Consider the following 15,948-nt stretch of genomic DNA (forward strand, 5'->3'; position numbering starts at 1 on the left):
AGAGGCCTTGCAGGAGTAGAAGGACTTCCAGATTATAAACCTACGTGTAAAAATAATAAAATCGCTGTTTTAAAAACCGTACATACAACAACTGCCACGTCACAACATTTAAATGAGTGTGATATATTGATTGCTTGTGTTTGGTACGTTCCAAAAGTATGTGTTTGTGTTTTTTTAATCAGTATATTACACAAACTTCTTGTTTGTTAAAGGCCATGTAAGTATCATGATACTTTTGTACTACGTTTTTTTTGTCATTATTCACATTAAACGTGTAATTCTGAACTACTTCTTCATAGGCAGATAGTATAGATGGACATCAAATTGGAGGTCACCTTGACCATCATAAAGAAGAGAATATTTCATAGAAGAAACACAAGGAGGTTCATAAAACTTGGCAGTCTGTCATGGCCATCTCCCGATAATAGACCTAAAAGGGCTAATGTCTGCCATTGCCTGATTATGCATATTAATGACACCTCAAGAATTCATCACAAAAATCTTTTTACAATGGGTGAGGAGGGCAAATGGAATAAACGACTGGATTTATTCCCTTTAGGGACGCACTTCATCAGGGAGACACGTTTTAAATAATGTATCCAAATGATTTTCATGCGCAATATGAATACTTTGGATGAAATGCGAGTAAGTAGGGTGTCGTGCAAACCGAAACGTGCAGGTGTTGCAGGGTGCCGGTTCCGTCCCTACTCGTCCATATGCAGCACTCCGCTGTGAGACCAGCTGCACTGGGCTTTTGTTGCTCAAGTGTTCAAGATCACACAAAAGAAAACTTCAAGCAAGCCTCTTTTTTTTCTTCGTTTTTTAATTTTTTTTTTATTGTGTTCTGTTCTTGTGGGCAAGCTGATTACAGCAAGGGATAAAAGTTGTTCCTATACAGTAAACTAATGTGGAGAATCAGAGAGCTCTAATTAAGTCATGGGGGAGCCAGAGGGAGCCGACATGGATGTGTTCCCCAAAGCCCAGACCGACGGATGAGGGAGGAGGGGATTGGTTCAGTGGGAACTTCACAGGCCAACAGTAGTCGGCATCAAAGGTACTTGTTGTCAGCTGAAGGTCCAGTCGAGGTATAAACTGTTGCATGCACGCCGTCCTCCATTTTAAAGCCCCAATAAGTTACTCCAAATGCAAACACTGCTGTGTGTATCAACAAGCGCCGACACCCGCTTTGCAAAATACTGCTTTCACGTTAAACCAGCAGACCGTTTAAATGAATGTCAATATAAATATTTTCCCCTCAAACGTATTTTTTTTCAGTTTTAACAAATAATTTAAAATGATGTACATTGATATAATGACTATAAACAAATCAATTTTCGGGTAGTCTGGCCTAAACATATTTTTCTCTCATTTCTCCATCTTCCAAAGCATCGTCAATACATTGTCACTTTTTAAAAAACTATGGTATTGATTTAACAATGTGGGTTGTTTTTTTTTTTTTTTGCACGGCATCATACAAGGAAAATATTTAGTTCAATGGTTCTTAACCTTCTTAGTGGTACCGAACCCAACCAGTTAATCTGCACATACTGTAAACCGAACCCTTCATTATTGAAAAATAAATATGCAGTATATATTTTTTACAAATTCAAGATATTTAAAAAGAAACAGAAAAACGGAAATAACATTTCAAGAGATAAGTATTCTTTTTTTTTTAAAATTGTACAACGTACTATCACAACAGTCACACTTTGACTTCTGAGCGAACTAAATTTCCCGCAGCACTGATTGGACAAGCAATGTAACGTGAGCATCTGCAGCCAGTGATGGCCAAGCGGGTGTGTCATAACTAATTGACATGTTGAGTCGGGTGTGTCTTACCCTCCATGGCCGAGACTCCGTCGAAACCCTGAGATCGACTCACCCAACCCCTAGGGTTCGATCGAACCCAGGTTAAGAAGCACTGATTTAGTTGTTTCACAACATGAGAAGGGAAAAATATAAATTCTAGTCCTCGATAGAAGGGAGTAGTGCCCCCCAATTTCTAGCAAAGCCTACATTACATTTACAATTTTAAGTGTCTAATCACCAAAATTGCTTCATGGTAATTGACTTACCGGTATTTGAATTATATCATTAGACTGGCCAGTCACTATATTTTTGCAGCCATACATCTTGTCTTCCTTTTTATTTAAAAAAAAATGTCATTGTCGTGCAGCGACCATTTTCTCCATCCAGCATTGATGCAGTGTGCTATAGCTTAATTATTAGACATGTAAATGAGAATGATTAAGCAAGTGTTGGGAAAAGAAAAAGCTCAGATGTAAGATTCTAATCATAAATGTCTTTATTAAGTAACGCACACGCAGGCGCATGCACACCCGATATTATTTAGAAGAGCTGTGCTCCGCTTGTAGCCACCTGCAAATTACAATTTAGCACTCAAATTAAGGTTATGCGTTTCAGGCCATTCTTTGCATGTGTGTTTGCAAGGTTGCAAGTCTGTGTGTGTGTGTGTGTGTGCATGCGCGCGCGCGTGTCTGTGTGTGTGTGTGTGTGTGTGTGCGCGCGCGTGCATGCGTGCAGGGGGAGGGGTCGAGCGAGTGTGGTAGAAAATCTCTAATCCGGGTGCTGTCAGGCCCAAACCCGGCTTGATGTCCTATTGATGTGGAACAGAACAAAACATTGTGGGCCCCTTGCTAAGCTCTTGCTCCCTCTCTCGCACTCTCTTTTTCTATCTCTCTCTCACACACACACACACACACACACACACACACACACACACACGAAAGCGGCCCCTCAGTGAAGCCCCCGACCCGGGCCCCCTGCTCTCTAAATGGGAGGGGCATTCCTCAGCCCATCCACACTCTTGCACATTCACAACAACAACTGACTCACACTGAAATCTTAACTCTTTGAGCAGCGTGTTGCTGAGTCCATTCATTTCCATGATGCAACGCAAGGCCCGTCCACATTTAAAAGCGCATCCCTTTGGGTATGTTGATCTAAACTGACGTACATTCATTTTCTGGTGATTTATTGCAAACATAACCGTGATGCGAGGCTACGCTTAACAGAAGCCAGACGCACCATTGTACTTTGGCGGTAATAAAAGTGTGTATCTGTGGCGACAACTAAGTTATTATTTCCCCGCTGTTTGGACTGCTCCCTTACCCGCAGCATTTCTGTTTACTATTAAGGCTTGAAAGAAAGAGAAGACGGTGAGCAGAGACACAGGAAGTGAGAGGCATGTTTGTTTGGGGAGTGAAATAGGAATTATAAAACATCTCGTGCTGTTTTTGGATACATTTGACTTCTTACGTATGTGGTGTGGTTCACTAGTGGCCCAGCAGAGGGAGACGCGGCTAGCGAGCAGTCATGGAGCAGGGCCCTGATTTGACCCAAGCTTGCCCCTCAGTGTGAAGCAGTGGACTTCCTGTCTGATCCACTGGAGCTGAAATAAATCTGCGGTCCTGAGTGCTTGGTTTTTAGCTCCGAGGTGGCGGCCTCAAGGTTTCACCCGGGACCTCGTCCAAACACTTAAAATAACTGCCGTGCTATAGGAAAGCAATACGCCCACGCTATGGAAAACATCCTTACCTGTGTCTCCACACCCAGTCTTGCTCACAGGGTCAGACTGTGCCCCCCTCCGGCCCTCCCCCCTGCCTCCTCCCCCTCACCCTCCCCAGTAACGAAACTCACCCCTTGGTTTCCTCTGTTGAATCACGCTGATCTTTATTCCACTGCGCCGCCGGGCGGCCGTCCAAGCGAGGCCTGAGCGGGCCTAAACAAAATGTTTTTTATTGACGGGCGAAAGCAGCCGGGCCGACAGCGGCGATTGGCTGTAATTGGTCGGCGAGTCAGCCGCGTGTTTGAACTACCCCATGTAAAGTGGCAGCCTTTAAAATGTGCGCACACATTCAACGCCCACCCCTGTTTCTCCCCTCCGCTCGCCTTAAGAGAAGCCAGATGGGCCACAGGGAAGCAATCACCCCTCTATTTGTCTTGGTACCGGTCGGGCCAGTGAAGTGTTCTCGGGCCCTGTGCTGCCTGTTGTCTCCGTCGCTCACGGCAGCTTCTGGACAAATGGTGACTTGATGAGATGGGGAAACAGAACCGGCTCGGATGACACTCTGTGGAATGCAGACCTCCAACAAGGCCAAACATTTGGATCATCACCAAATTGTACACCTTCATAGATACAGTACATACGTGCCCTCTACCTGAGATTGTTTGTCGAGATGTGCCTTGCGATTGGCTGGCGACTAGTCCAGACCTGTGAAAACACCAATGGTCAAACTAGTCTCAACATGGCATTCTGATGAATTTTGTGTTTATGGAATAGGACGTAAGCAGCAAAATCGACCCGTTTTTCTCCATCTCAGGGGGCGGCCATTTTGCCACTTGTTGCCGCTTGCTCTGGGCTCAGGTGTTGAGCAATCACAGCTCACCTGTTTTCTTTTACTCTGGTCATGTGATGTTCGCACGCTGAGCTGTGATTATATTTGGAGCTCGATGTTCCAGAAATCCAAAATCTATTTATTGTGTATGTTATTTACAAAGGTATTTAAAATAACATATTTTCTCATGTTGTTTTTGTCATTTTTCTTCAAATCCCAAATCGAATTCAAATGCAAATGCCAATGCACACAATGCATCTCATTGTCAGTGACTGCTGAAATATGAACATATGAATGAATGTGAACTAGTAAATGCTAAAAAAAGAAAGACAAAAGAAAAATGTTGCTTGATCATTGAGTAAAATCCAGACGAAATCTTCCGTGCATGAATGAATCTCAAGTTTGGAAGTTGGACGTATTTACATTAAGTTGACAACTAACCCTGAACATGGAACAGACATTACCTTTAATTTATAAGCTAACATGTCACACAATTTCAAACACAAAATGGACCATTTACTTCATTTCATGACCGTACCGGTTCTATCCAGCGAACCATGTGAGTGACCTGCTATTGCGCCACCTAATGGCACAAACCAAAAGGAACAACTTTTTTTTTCTTCTGCTCTGGACAGTTTTGGTGGTTTCGACATGTTTACAAAGTTCTCTGGGGTCACATCAATAACGTTGATCCCCCCCAGAAAGCGTCTACGCCAATCAACCAGAGGAGGGAGTATTCAGTCCTGTTATTAGTTCTAATATCAATTGGCCACTGCTTTAAATTTTAATCCCTTACCATAGACTCATTTTGTTACTATACCCTCAACTCCAAGTCACTAAGTTTTGTTCAAAATATATTGCGGAAAATGAGCAAACTCTATAGAATGGCGAGAGTTGACACAGATTCAAACCCTCAACCTTCTTACTTTCTATGAAGCCACTTATGTTAACCTTTGGCCACCGTGTTGCCTGTTGACAAATACTAGCATGCCAGCAAACAGAAATCCTTGCCTCTTGATGGTTTTTCGTTTAAAAAAAAAATAATTTTTTTAAATACACATGCACCACTTGTTCTTTGGCCCCATGCCCTTCCATCTATGTTGCTTTGTCAAAACCGCCGTTTGTTGTTTTAATGAAATTGCTTACAGACAAAATATATCTTGATGGCTTGAGAACATCCATTTAATATCAGCACTCCACAGGCCCAAGTAGCTGCCTGAGATCATATGCAGGATGAATTTGAGGGTCAATGAGGAAGCTGGTAGCTAACATCCTTCACCTGCTGATATGGACACCGGCATTTAGAGGTCAATTGATGGTGCGGGAGGAGCTGTCACTGTGCCTGTGCCTGTGCCTGTGTGTGTGTGTGTGTGTGAGAGAGAGAGATTCCACATGAACATGCAGATGGTTTCGTTTAGCGCAATGAAATCAGCAGCAGATACAGTGAACGTGAGCCTCTTTGCACACACACACACACACACGCAAACTGAACCTGGTTGCATGGGTTAATAGAGTGACGGAATCCAGAAGGAATTTTACTCAAGGACTGAAGCAGCGAGCTACAAGGTAGCCTCCAAACTGCCCTTAAGAGCATTCCTGAGTGTTCAAAAGCCTCTTTAACATAGCAGAACGCATGCGAGATGACAGGATGTGTGAAGACTAAATACAACAAATTGCGCATACACATTAGAGAATGTCACAGAGAGTTTCCGAGGGCCGATCCCACCTTGATATGCTCACCTCCCGATTGGCCGGCCTTGCTTTGAACCTTGACCCGTGACCTTGTCTGGGACTTGTGACCTTGAGGGAAGCACAAGGCAGAGAGGTGCGAATCCAACAAACGCACGCTCTCTGCTCCGCCTTTTCCCCTCGGATCATTCGTCTCCATCGGGAGCGGGACGGCGATGGAGAGCAGAAATGTCAGCGAGACATTAAACAGGAGGCGCCTGTGTGTGCTCTCCCCGTCCAACCTGTCTGATTGCCCTCACCTCTCTTCCTCCTCCTCCCAGCACGTCGAGATACACTTCTCCAAGGAGCAATAAATTCATCCTCTCGTCTCCGAATCTCTTTGCCTTTCTTTTGTATCAACAGCCATGTCACCTTTTGTGCACGTCCTCTCTTTAGCCTCATATGCTTAATGTCAAGGCCACCAGTAATTCAAATCCAATGGTTGTATTTAAATCCCATCTCCTTCTCGAAGGGAAGCTTGTACTGCCAAGGCTCGAAATAACTTTTTTGTCTTTGCGGGGCAGTGTTATGAATCAATGACTTCATTTGAGGAGCAAATTTCAGAAGCATCTTTTTTCGCAGGTTAATCCCAGGGACCCGAAGCAAAAGTTTTATTAAAAAAAAAAAAAGACAATATTTTGAATTTATTTGTTAAAACAACACTGTGTGTATTCTCAAAACAGTTTCAGCGCGGCAATTTCAAACTTTTTCAGTTTAAAATGAGTATTTCAAAAGAGGTTGTGCTGTCTCAAAACCAAAGGGAACATTTATTGTGTTGACTACAAAAGTAAAAAACAAAATCCCAGACTGCTTTGTGAAAACTAGCAATTAACATTAGTGCTATTAGAAATATACAATATTAATAAACTTTTATTCTTACCGGCCAATCTTGGTTGACACACTGGATTATAATTCATTCACAGTTCTGTTAAACATGATTTTGTCGAACTTTTTCTCCAGACGCTTGCTTGCCTGCTGTTTTTCTATTCAAAATTGGATACTCTCTGCCGTCATGTAATTCCAGCAAGACCTCTGTGAAAAGTATACTTGATCGCCTAAGAATTTAATTCCGGCGTTAAACGATGTATGTCAATTTTAGGTTAGTTTAGCAATTAGCATAGCTTCTCTTTCCTTTTCCTGGCTATCCCTGAGTTAGAACAATTCTTGTCAGAAGAGTAGCTTGTTTGCCGCCATGGAGGAAATGATGACTAATTTAATAGCTCTGCAACGTGTTAGCCACACCATTAGCCCGTTGAAAGATAGCCGATGACTTGTGCTAAGGTCGAGCTCAGTGACACTTTTGGGGACTGTCTTGGTGGTTCAATTGTCAGAAGAAACATCTGTAAATTTTGTGGTGTGAAGGTTGTTTGTCTATATGTGCCCTGTGATTGGCTGGTGACCAGGCCAGAGTGCACGACACATCGAAAGTCAGCTGGGAAATAGGCTCCAGCTCGACTGGCTAGAAAAAAACGGACAAATGAGGTTATAGGTCATACTCCCCCCCCCCCCCCCCCCCCCCCCAAAAACCAGGTGTGATTTACTGTGGTGTCATTTTTATTTCAAGCAAGAATAAGCTGTTATTTTCACAGGAGCGTGTTCACGTCTGCCGTTAGTTAAATGTGGAGCCTGTTTATGTTTTCCACCTCAAAAAGTTACTGACCACAATGAGATCAACTCGTATGGCCACTGCTTGTGTCCTGTCTTCAACCAACTCAACCTGCTTTTTCTGTTGCGTGTTTTAACGGTCCAGAACAGCAGCCTGATTTTGTTTTTCACTCCTGTTATTATTGCAACCGTGGCAACCAGGCCTCAGCGTTCCTTTTTTTTTTTTTTTTTTCTTTTCCCCTGACCCTAACCATGCTTGTTTATTTTCTGGGGCCCAGACCCAACCAAGAATACACAGCCGTGGGTGATGTCAGAAAACCCTCATCTAAATGCCATTATTGGAGCATCATGAGAAAGCGTCGGAGCGTCGACACCTGCGAGCGGCCCGTGCGCACACACAACAGCGTTTGTGTGTGCGCATGGCGGCCCCCGACACGCTGGAGTGCTGTTTATTTTATTGAATGTTTATTTCGCTGTGTAAAACATGCCACTCAGGGACTTTTTGCGCAGCGATGCGCTCTAACTGTGGGTCCCTCCTCCTCCGTCAGTGTGTATATATTGGAGCATTCTCCTCACTAGTCTGTGTACTTGTGTAAATCCATCCAGTCACACATTGTAAACAACATCTCTACATGTTTATAAATGCTGCCCGACCACTCTAATGAATTTATGGTAATGCCTTGTTCTACTGCTCCTGCTCTGCGTGTGTGTAAGTGGGCTCGTATGCCTATTAAGACTGTCTATCGCCGCGGTGCGCACTGCAACATATTTTCTCGGTTTCTGGTGTGCGAGGAAGACTTTTTTTTTTAACACGCGGTTGCTGGTTAAATGTTAAAAGCTGGTGACAGCACCTAGCAGTGCCTGACTGTTGTGAATTCGCGGGGCCCAGTATGAAGTCCATTAGCGGACCTGCTCACTTTGTTTCTTTCTACGCTTGTTGACCTCCACAGCGATTCGATCTCTTCATAATGAAGTTAATTCTTGGAAATATTTGATTTGTTGGGTGATTTCAAACCATGTGGGACCTTTTTTCCTTCCACAGTTCTGTTTACTGACACTGTTAAAGGTAATCAATACCTCTACACAATGACAACAACAAGAAAAGAAATGACATTTGAAATGTCTTGAACTTACTTCTCCAGCAGTTATTTCCTCACACATTCTCATTATGTTTTCCCACATTTATGAGCATTATGACCATTGTAAAGGCTGCTGATTAAAAATGGGTGCAGTAAAAATTCAGATGCTAGTGCATGGCACAACTGTTAAAAAGTCTGAAGTCCAAAAAAAAAAGGTTGCTTGTAATTCAGTGGAACCTTTGGGAACACTCTCGGTTTCAAACTCCCCAAAAGTGGCACAATTTGGAGTTTCACCAAAAGCACCTTGTGAGACTCCAGCCCAGTGAGCGTCTAAAGCAGGGGTGTCAAACTCATTTTTGTCGCAAGCCTCTTTGGGGTTACGTCTTCCCTCGGTGGGCAGACAGTAAAACTAAGTAAATGTTTCTATATTGTTACTTGTACACAACAAATTGATGGCTTACCAGTTTTGAAATCAGTCAAATCCACGATCAATTATTGTTTGAGTGAGTGTTAACAGGGTAAAAAAAATATTACCAAATCTCAACGTTATTTATTACACATGACAATTTGACATTTCGTTACAGATTTGAGCAAGGATGATGGAAGTTGACACACATGATTTGCTTTCGCGGGCCACATAAAACGATGTGGCGGGCCAGATCTAGCCCCCGGGCCTTGAGTTTGACACCTGTGATATGAAGGATGAGCAGCACAATTGTGTTTGGCTATTTCTTACTGGTTTGGGTGTTTTTTTTTTCTTTTAGTCAGCAAAGAATGGTGCCAGTCGTGACCATAAGTGATGACAATCATACAGTCGAACAGAAATATTACTCATTACAACATAGTGAAAGGATACTCAGTTAAGTATGAGCAAGAGAATGAATCATCTCTGATTTGCACAAATGAGTTTTATAAAGCACGGTAATATAAAGAGCTCCAATCTGTCTGCCAGTCTACCTAAAAGCGTGAGTAGGTTTTACTTTACTTTAGTTTTATTCGGTTTCATCGTACAATTGTAAATATGTTTTGACACTTGTTGGTTAGGATTTTAAAAGGTTAGCTGACAGTTTATAGAAGTGAGTCGTTTTCCATACGTACATATTCTACAGTGTTCGTCCTTCTCCCAGCTTACTTTGGGGGCGGGGTACACGATGCCACGAAATTGGAGGGACAAACGACCATCCGCACACACATTCCACGCTCAACTTTGGGGCAATTTTATTGTCTGAGGATAGCATCATGATTACTTCAACAGGTAATATATTGTACCTCGGAAGCGAAGCAAAAACTCACATGTAGTGTGTGTGTGTACCGATGCAGATTGGAGATCATTTCTCTTCGGAGTTTCTCATGTCGCACGATACATGTGTTTTGTTGATTTGATAATTGTGTGCATGCAGGTGTGTGATGTGAGAGGGCACACGTGGGTCTGGGACTAAGCCATCATGGGCGGCCCTCATCAGGCGTGACAGGTGTTATTACATTGAAATGAGAGCAGTGATGTATGCATCTGTAATGTGGACCGGGCCTCTTCTGCTTGATGGAACCTGACGCTTCTCATTATCGTGACGCTTCTGGAAAAAAAAAAAAAAGAAAAAAGAACAAAGTACCAACATTTCTCCACCAAGTGCGCCCCATCAACCCTAATGAAGAATTGTAAACACACTTTATGAAGACATGACTAAAAATGACATTGTTCTTTGAAAAATTCTGACAAGAAATGCTCTCTTGCCACGACTGAAATGAAGTTGCTGGCGCAATCAAATGGATAACGTTCTCCTTCAACTTTAAGCAGGGTTTGCACTTTGCCACCTCGCTCGAATGTTTGACCTTCCTAGCGCAGAATGGGTAAAGAGTTTTGACATACCGCGGCTGTTCTCACATATATTTTACATTGAGTTGCCGAAGGTTGAATATTTCTTTACCCTCAACATTAATTTAAAACTTGACTTGCATTTTTAAAAGCTCTATTTTCCATGACTAAAGTAGAAAAACTGCGGTCTCGAAAGTAGTGGTGAAAATTCTCAAAAGAGGACCGGATTGGATTGCGGAGAGCTTGTTTGTTTTTTTTTTTCACATACAGTCATCATGAAGTCAACAGCGCCAACTTAGTGAATTTACAGAACTGAACCAAGCACAACATTCATCATTTTTTCTTTTTTCTGATCAGGAATGCAACTCAGTAGCTATAGTTTGACATCTTACAGCATTCCTATAACAGGTATGAAGAAGTAATGTGGTTTGCAAGTTTTTGGGCTGCATTGTGAAAAATCATGATCATGATTAGGGCCCGGAGCGGCACAGTGTTCAGTGTTTAGCAGGTCCGCCTCACAGTGCAAGTTGCAGGGTTCGATTCCGGCTCCGGCTTTCCTGTGTGGAGTTTGCATGTTCTTCCCGTGCCTGCGTGGGTTTTCTTCGGGTACTCTGGTACTTTCCAAAAACTTGCATCGCAGGTTAATGGAACACTCTAAATTGTCCTTAGGTGTGAGTGTGAGCGTGGATGGTTGTTCGTCTCTGTGTGCCCTGCGATTGGCTGGCAACCAGTTCAGGGTGTGCCCCACCAACTGCCCACAGACAGCTAGGATAGGCTCCAGCATGCCCGCCCGCCTTTCAAACATTGGCTGAATGGCCGATGTTTGCGATTATAATAAATCAATAAATAAAATAAATATGCAGCTTAAATGAATGCGCACTCCCGCCGCCCCCATTTTTGGGACGGAGGAGGGATGACAAGAAGTCAAACACTGTATTTTCTTAACAGGCTATGAACAGCACAATTTTTTTCCATCTAAACAGTATTTTTACAGCAACGCTGCCACCTATTGTACAGTCAAAGAACATAAAGTATCTACGGGCGCCCATTTCACTAACGATCAATCCAGCCGGTTAAAAAAGCTGGCTGTGTTGTAGGTCTCTCGGTAGATAAGAAAACTCTAACACTGACACTTCAGGTATTGGTCAGTACTTTGTAAATCCCCCCCCCCCCCCCCCACCACCACCACCTCCCAAAAAAAACACAAAGAGCACTGCTTTAACATGAAGTTGTTGTGCCACCACTTTTGGGGAGAAACAAGAAAATGCTCACTTCCCTATCATGAGCTTGGCTTGATTTCCAAGGTTTGTATTATATCTAAATGGTTTCTGTGCTCTTTATTTGTTATGGTGTTAAATGACATGAGAGAGATAAGCTCGTTAGACGGTTAGTTAATTCAAATTATCCCAGGCAGGAGAAGAAGGCTGGCGTGAAATACAAACCAGTGCACTTTTCCTGTGTGAATGCATTCTGAAGTCAATTCAGCCAAGGTGATGTGCGCCTCATTGTGCTAGCCGGCGTCTTATCACCAGCCTTGATTACTGATTTGTGAAATGAATGTATTAATTGTTGTGAGTTAATGAAGCTTTTATATGGTTCTGTCTCATCCAGTTGAGGGGGTGGGGGGGATGTGCCACAGAGACCACACGCTGTGATCACACACAATGAGCTGTGATATAATCAGAAACCAAGATAACTGCTTTCCCTTTGTTAGTAGGTATGAAAAGGAGCAGAAATAAACAAAATCCAACATCTTAAAAAAAAAAAAAGATGCACATGTAAAGTCAATTATTTCCGTGCTCCCCAATGTCATTTTATTTTTTTTGTTCATTTCCCATCAATGAGATTGAAAAAGAATTTCAGGTTAAATGCATGTGTATGCGGCATAGTGTATGCAAAGCAACAAAACACGATGACAAAAACCCCCCCAAAACACTTTATGGGAGGATTTGGTCTTACTGCCAAGTATGAAGGCACTTAAAACTGCTGAAAATATTCTCATGTTGTGATGAAATGTACTGTATGTCAACATTGACAACTCACGAAAAAAAAAAGAAAATTGAAGTTTTCTGTTTGCTCAAAGGTCAAACACAATATGTTGTGGAATTGCTAGTTAAAATTGATATTTTCCCCTTTAAAATATCATGTACAGGTCAATAGAAAGTGGATCCAGAGTCAAGCTGTAAAATGGTGCGTGTGATTTCAGACTTTTTACACTCTCAACTGCCATACAAGCAAATTAACCACAACTTTTAACAACAAAAAGAAATAGACCCGGGAAGTCCCGTTACATGCACCTGACTAGTGTCACTTTTGTCACTGGAGTCTAAAAAGAAGCTCACCGCTTTAAAACACAAGAAACAGCACTTTGCAGCTGAAATTTTCCAACAACATACAACACAAGCTTCCTGACCTGAGGCCTGGCGAGGTGCGCTGACCTCACATGTCATTCGTCATCTCATTTCTGATGATACAAGCATTGTGATTAATCAGATCCATGTCCGTCCTTGCTATTATCGGCGCAACATATCCAAATGCGAAGATCCATCATTTGACACAAAACAGTCAACCCGCACCGGAGTCACCCATCATTTTCGCTTCGCTCGAAACATCTAAACAGTGCGCAGCGTCGTGCCAAGAAGCGAACATCTGTCTCATTTGAATGGGCCGCGGCCTACTTGATTTGCTGAGGAACAGATGTGACGCCATATGTTTTCTGCTTCCCGGCCGCAAAGCGGTCCGCTAAGCTCCTACCTGCGAGGCTCATCTACGGTACATAAACCAGTTCATCACTCGTCTAATGGCGAGAACGCGTGTGTGCAGGCGGAGTCCGCCCGACTCAGTGTAGGTCTCTCTGCAGTGCAGTTTGAAGCCTGACATATTAATGGTATCTATCGCACAGTGTAGATAGTATTGATTGCAGGCGCATTTGCTTTTAGTTTCCATTGGTTTCTTTCAGAGCTGCTGGGTTCCAAACCTCATGTGACGTTTCTTCAAACTTTCAGTAAGAAGCTTACTCGTTTCGAAAGAAATCCATCATTAGACAGGGATGTCAAAGAGTCATAGAGCGCAAGTTGACAAAATTGCGGATGCCGTTGCGTTCGAGAGAGAAGAAATCCAAAAACGGTCGTTGAATTCACCGAGAAAAGTAATATCGAGTAAAAGTAAATCATAGTCAGCACAGGCCTTGTTGTTGGAGTTCTCTGAAAGATTATCCAGAGCGATTATCCTGAGTTGTGGTGTGATTTCAGAGAGATTTTTCTTCCCCGATCTGCTCCAAAAAAAGTTGACAATCACAAGTAATAAACTTGTGAAATAGGTACAAACGCAGATCCTCGCGTGCGGTCAATACAGAGTTCTGGTTTCGGATGGAGATATTCTATGTGGGTTGCTGTGCTCTCCACTCAACTCAACTGAATTTATAGAGCACTTTAAAGCAACCATCGCTGTATACAAAGTGCTGTACATGGAGCAAATAAGATCAATTCTGAGTCATGCTGAGTCAATAGCCAAAGAATAAAAATGCCGAATGTAGTTTTTGGTACCTCGAATAATGTCTGGTCGGCAGACCTAAGGTGCCGGGCAGGTGTGTAGGGGCGGAGGAGCTCAGAGAGGCAAGGTGGAGCCAGGCCATTTCAAGATTTGAAAACAAATAATAGGATCTTAAAAAGAACTTCAAAATTATAGGGATCCAGTGAAGGGATATCAGAGTAGGAGTTATGTGCTCCCTCTTATGAGTACCAGTCAAGAGGCGAGCAGCAGCATTCTGGACCAACTGGAGACGCTTAATGGAGGATTGGCTGACTCCAAAGTAAAATGCATGACAGTAATCCAGCCGGGATGTGACAAAGGGATGAATTACTGTTTCAAAGTGCTCATGAGAAAGGAGGTGTTGGGCATTGTCTGTACACCACGTGCCATAAGAACATTGAACACATACTGTACTTTTTTCGTAGTAGTGTGCGTCTAACTATTGGGTTAGAAAAATAGCCTCCAAAATAATTCCGATGTCAAAAGAAATTTGATCGCCAATCTTAAATTAGCACGCTACGGGACCTTTAAGATATGCTTCACTTCGGCAGGGCCATTGTACTATTTCACATTCACATTGACACTCAAGGAAATATTTAACAGCGGCGGCCATTTATGACAAGATCGCAAATGTCCATTTGGATGGTGGCATCACACTAAGTAAACATTCCGGCAATACTAACATTTTCTCCTATTCTTATTCAGTAGCGTGTGACCATGTTTCCCCTCAGTGATGGTTTGCCTGAATAGCATGAAAGGACAGCTCAAGTGTATTCGTGACTAAAGTATACACACTTTATTGCCCTTCATTCCTTTATCTGTGGACGTGAAAGGGTCTAGTCACTCCGGGCGGGCTTATGCAGTGCACGAACGAGCAGCCGCTCCCTTGCGCGCGCCGGCTCCGTTTGTCCGTGTGCGCTCCAGCAAGTGAGAGGGATAAAGGTGAAGCCACTGATTTGTTGCAGTCGCTAAAATAATAGAGCAATTTCTTTCCTTGATGCTCGTGCTCCGCTGTTGACACACACACGCGTGCGCAGACAGCGGGCTGTTCTCTCAAATCATCCGCAAACAATGACACTTGTGAACAGATCACATCAATCTCTCTCAAGAGAAATATGAGTTCCCTCACCTTAACACTCGCTCCCCAAACTAAATCAAACACACACACACTTGCTAAGGCCACTGGGCATTGTGTGCATGTGCGCAGTGAAAGAGAAAAACATTTTTCATTCGTTTTAAATTTACTTCCAATCTCACAGGAGGTCCACAAAAAAAATTCAGTCAGATTCCAATGTCACAATCTTTCCAGTGAAGCATCAAACAAAACGTCGGGCCGGGGGCGGGGGCTGACTCCACATCAATTACACCTTTATTTGTTAGCGGAGGGTAAGCTGAGAGTGGCCTTGTTTTCACGGCAATTTAAAATGCTGCTTGTTCAAATGGTTGTAGCATCGAACAATAAAATCAGCACTCAATAAATTACACGCTTTCGCAGCTGAATAGGAAAATAGAGGACGGCGGCCGAGGGCGCGCTGCACCACCTCCACCAAAGCTTAAACATTTGCCACGTGTAAAATCGCACATTTTTAGGGCCCAAGCAAGTGGCACAAAGGCCCTCCTGAAATTCCTTCATATTCTTAAAACAATTAATCACATTTGTGAGAGCTTTTCTATACCGCAACAAATTTGCACGTGTTGTATTCCATGTGGGTGTGACCCCCCAAAATTGGCCCACTGACTCGGCATAAAACACTCCAATGAATCAACTCCGCATTTATCTTGATGTGCAGGCATTGTCAGGGAGTGGCAGGTTGCACAGTTTCTAATGGACACG

The sequence above is a fragment of the Hippocampus guttulatus genome, chromosome 8 (genome assembly GCF_054856545.1).
Source record: "Hippocampus guttulatus isolate MCC_2025c chromosome 8, RoL_Hgut_1.0, whole genome shotgun sequence".
In the NCBI taxonomy this organism is placed as follows: domain Eukaryota; kingdom Metazoa; phylum Chordata; class Actinopteri; order Syngnathiformes; family Syngnathidae; genus Hippocampus; species Hippocampus guttulatus.